This window comes from Anastrepha ludens, unplaced genomic scaffold (assembly GCF_028408465.1).
Source record: "Anastrepha ludens isolate Willacy unplaced genomic scaffold, idAnaLude1.1 ptg000022l, whole genome shotgun sequence".
Taxonomy (NCBI): Eukaryota; Metazoa; Arthropoda; class Insecta; order Diptera; family Tephritidae; genus Anastrepha; species Anastrepha ludens.
The window spans coordinates 185,001-190,000 of record NW_026530033.1 but is presented as its reverse complement, the minus strand read 5'-3'; the positions used below and the strand labels follow the sequence as shown (position 1 = coordinate 190,000).

The 5,000-nt window shown below is 30.5% G+C and overlaps 2 non-coding genes and 1 pseudogene across 2 annotated transcripts; all 3 read left to right on the top strand.

Moving 5' to 3' along the window:
- Positions 1 to 1,109: 1,109 nt before the first annotated feature.
- Positions 1,110 to 3,100, top strand: LOC128870726 (small subunit ribosomal RNA). Its single transcript, XR_008455462.1, has one exon. It is a non-coding gene; the product is annotated as a small subunit ribosomal RNA (ribosomal RNA).
- Positions 3,101 to 3,674: 574 nt separating this feature from the next.
- LOC128870699 (5.8S ribosomal RNA) lies at positions 3,675 to 3,855 on the top strand. Its single transcript, XR_008455436.1, has one exon. It is a non-coding gene; the product is annotated as a 5.8S ribosomal RNA (ribosomal RNA).
- A 438-nt stretch (positions 3,856 to 4,293) lies between these two features.
- The window catches only part of LOC128870735 (large subunit ribosomal RNA), a 4,515-nt pseudogene continuing 3,808 nt past the window's right edge, over positions 4,294 to 5,000 (top strand).

Here is a 5,000-nt window from a genome sequence, read left to right as displayed (position 1 = left end):
AGAATTTATATTCTATACTAACATATTATGGAATGTAACTATTGATTGTTACCTTGGCATATTGGTGTATTTGTGATTTTATTCATAGTTTTCCATACGTTAGTTTAAATAGAAACAATTTTCGAATATATATACATATATGAAGAATTTATATTCTATACTAACATATTATGGAATGTAACTATTGATTGTTGCCTTGGCATATTGGTGTATTTGTGATTTTATTCATGGTTTTCCATACGTTAGTTTAAATAGAAACAATTTTCGAATATATATACATATATGAAGAATTTATATTCTATACTAACATATTATGGAATGTAACCTTGGCATATTGGTGTCATTGTATTTTATTCCTGGTATTCTATAGTTAGTTTAAATAGAAATAAATTTTTGAATTCAAAATTTTATATTCTATACTAGCATTACATAGAAATTATCCTCAACTGTTTGTTTCTTGTATACATACAGGAAATTAAACAGATGAAGAAAAAAAAAAAACAAAACAAATAAAAATTATAAGAAAAACTAAATTTTAAACAAAAGAAAAAAGGAGAAATTTTTTCAATCATATATATATTTATGATTAAAAAATAGAATTATGGAATTATTAATTTCAATTCAGAGAGAAAAATTATGTAATATATGAAATTATTACATTAAAAATGCATTTGAAGAAAAAGTAAAATGTTATTAAAAATGATACATTTGAAAATTGGCAAATATTAAGAAGAAATATCGTTCTTATATTTTTATACAAAATATATATAGAGAACGAAAATTCTTTTTCATAAAAAACGGTTTTTGAATTCTGATAAGAAAAGCTAAAGGGGTCGGCGGGAGCGCACATTGAACGAAAGAAAATGAAAGAAAAACACAACAAAGAAGAAGACCAAATAAAATACAAATATTTTATACAAATAAAAGCACATTATTAATAAATAATAATAATAATAATGATGATGATGATGAGATGATACATAAATTGTGTTATTAAAATTACGTTCTATTGTATGTGCGTTTTCCCCTTTACTTTTTATATACACCGTAATTTATGAAATTTTCAAATATGAAAAACAAAGAAAAATATATAAACAAATATATATATTATTCTGGTTGATCCTGCCAGTAGTTATATGCTTGTCTCAAAGATTAAGCCATGCATGTCTAAGTACAAACAAATTAAAAGTGAAACCGCAAAAGGCTCATTATATCAGTTATGGTTCCATAGATCGTTAACAGTTACTTGGATAACTGTGGTAATTCTAGAGCTAATACATGCAATATAAACACGGACCTTATGGAACGTGTGCTTTTATTAGACTAAAACCAAGCGATCATTTGATCGTTAAATTGGTTGAACTCTAGATAACTTGCAGATCGTATGGTCCCGTACCGACGACAGATCTTTCAAATGTCTGCCCTATCAACTTTTGATGGTAGTATCTAGGACTACCATGGTTGCAACGGGTAACGGGGAATCAGGGTTCGATTCCGGAGAGGGAGCCTGAGAAACGGCTACCACATCTAAGGAAGGCAGCAGGCGCGTAAATTACCCACTCCCAGTTCGGGGAGGTAGTGACGAAAAATAACAATACAGGACTCATATCCGAGGCCCTGTAATTGGAATGAGTATACTTTAAATCCTTTAACAAGGACCTATTGGAGGGCAAGTCTGGTGCCAGCAGCCGCGGTAATTCCAGCTCCAATAGCGTATATTAAAGTTGTTGCGGTTAAAACGTTCGTAGTTGAATTTGTGCTTCATACGGGTAGTACAACTATATATTGTGGTATGTACATTACCTTATGTATGTAAGCGTATTACCGGTGGAGTTCTTATATATAATTAATACAATGTATTTTTTATATATTCCTCCTATTTAAACCTACTTCAGTGCTCTTCATCGAGTGTTGTTGTGGGCCGGTACAATTACTTTGAACAAATTAGAGTGCTTAAAGCAGGCTCCAAATGCCTGAATATTTTGTGCATGGAATAATGAAATAAGACCTCTGTTCTACTTTCATTGGTTTTTAGATCAAGAGGTAATGATTAATAGAAGCAGTTTGGGGGCATTAGTATTACGACGCGAGAGGTGAAATTCTTGGACCGTCGTAAGACTAACTTAAGCGAAAGCATTTGCCAAAGATGTTTTCATTAATCAAGAACGAAAGTTAGAGGTTCGAAGGCGATCAGATACCGCCCTAGTTCTAACCATAAACGATGCCAGCTAGCAATTGGGTGTAGCTACTACTATGGCTCTCTCAGTCGCTTCCCGGGAAACCAAAGCTTTTGGGCTCCGGGGGAAGTATGGTTGCAAAGCTGAAACTTAAAGGAATTGACGGAAGGGCACCACCAGGAGTGGAGCCTGCGGCTTAATTTGACTCAACACGGGAAAACTTACCAGGTCCGAACATAAGCGTGTAAGACAGATTGATAGCTCTTTCTCGAATCTATGGGTGGTGGTGCATGGCCGTTCTTAGTTCGTGGAGTGATTTGTCTGGTTAATTCCGATAACGAACGAGACTCAAATATATTAAATAGATGCTTTCAGGATTATGATGTTGAAACTTATATAGCCTTCTTTCATGCGTACATCTTGAATGTACAAGTGTTTGAATGTGTTTATATAAGTGGAGTCGTACCTGTTGGTTTGTCCCATTATAAGGACACTAGCTTCTTAAATGGACAAATTGCGTCTAGCAGTAACGAGATTGAGCAATAACAGGTCTGTGATGCCCTTAGATGTCCTGGGCTGCACGCGCGCTACAATGAAAGTATCAACGTGTATTTCCTAGACCGAGAGGTCCGGGTAAACCGCTGAACCACTTTCATGCTTGGGATTGTGAACTGAAACTGTTCACATGAACTTGGAATTCCCAGTAAGTGCGAGTTATTAACTCGCATTGATTAAGTCCCTGCCCTTTGTACACACCGCCCGTCGCTACTACCGATTGAATTATTTAGTGAGGTCTCCGGACGTGATCACTGTGACGCCTCGTGTGTCACGGTTGTTTCGCAAAAGTTGACCGAACTTGATTATTTAGAGGAAGTAAAAGTCGTAACAAGGTTTCCGTAGGTGAACCTGCGGAAGGATCATTATTGTGTTCCATATCCGTAAGAAAAACAAACAATGCCAAAACAAATAAAAACAAAAACAAACAAAAGAAAAAAAAAAAAAAAGAAAAAAAAGAAAAATTTATAATTATTTTGAATCCATATTCTTTTTATTCTTTTTCATTCAATTTGTTATCCATCAATTATATCATATTAAATATAATATGATGGTACATTTTGTAATGTTTTTTCTTATTTTTTCTTTTAAAAACCTTTAAACATGAAAATAGAAAGTTGTACTTATTATTCATTTGATTGAATGATAAGTTAACTTGTTCACAATAACAAAAGTGGTATATATTTATTATTATATTTATATATAAATAAAATGATTAAAAAAATACAAAATAATCAAACATAATAAATACCACCACTGTATTATTGTTGAACTAAGACATTCGCAACTTAATAAAAATGTTTAGAGTTAAATATATTTGATATATATTATTGAAAGAAAATCAATTTATATTTTATTATTATTATTTTTTAATTTTACTCTTTCAATTAATATATGCAAAAAAAAATTGACATTTGTTATAAATAAAAATAAATAAAAAAATACTCTAAGCGGTGGATCACTTGGCTCATGGGTCGATGAAGAACGCAGCAAACTGTGCGTCATCGTGTGAACTGCAGGACACATGAACATCGACATTTTGAACGCATATCGCAGTCCATGCTGTTATGTACATTAAATTAAATTTTAAAGTACTGCTTGGACTACATATGGTTGAGGGTTGTAAGACTATGCTAAATAAGTTGCTTATTCTTTTATAAAAATAATTGAATTTAAGCAAATGTGTATATTATTGGATTTTAAATAATTCATAATATTAATAGCAAAAAAATAAAGATATATAATGAATTTTTTATTTATTAATATATTCTTAAAAAAAAAAAATCCTCTCAAATAAAATGAAATAAAAAAAATTTTGAATCTAAGTATTCTCTTTAAAAAATTTTCATATTATTTATATATATATAAAATATTAATTTATATATGTAATTAAAGGAGGAATGTCTAGCATAAAAATTAATTTTTTTTATTCTAGAATTGCCTCATTTTACATAATTATTATTTATAATATATATTTATATAAAAGGAAAAAAGAAAAATAGAGATGAAAAGATGATATAATTATTTATTAAATTGTGAGAAGATAAAAAATATTTTAAAACAACCTCAACTCATATGGGATTACCCCCTGAATTTAAGCATATTAATGAGGGGAGGAAAAGAAACTAACAAGGATTTTCTTAGTAGCGGCGAGCGAAAAGAAAATAGTTCAGCACTAAGTCACTTTGTCTATATGTCAAATGTGAGATGCAGTGTATGGAATATCTTAATATCTAGTATGAGAAATTAACGATTTAAGTCCTTCTTAAATGAGGCCATTTACCCATAGAGGGTGCCAGGCCCGTATAACGTTAATGATTACTAGAAAGATATTTCCAAAGAGTCGTGTTGCTTGATAGTGCAGCACTAAGTGGGTGGTAAACTCCATCTAAAACTAAATATAACCATGAGACCGATAGTAAACAAGTACCGTGAGGGAAAGTTGAAAAGAACTCTGAATAGAGAGTTAAATAGTACGTGAAACTGCTTAGAGGTTAAGCCCGATGAACCTGAATATCCATTATGAAAAATTCATCATTAAATAATTAAAAATAATGTGCATTTTTTTCATATAAGGACATTGTAATCTATTAACATAATAAAGTATTTATCAAAAGATCATTGGTGATATTAAGTTTATTTAAATTAATTTGCTTTTTAAGCATATTAACATAGAATAAATACTAATGATTTGATAAAGTGTTGATAGATTTTATTATATATAATGCTAAAATTCATTTTTTGAATTTTACAAAAAATTTAATATCT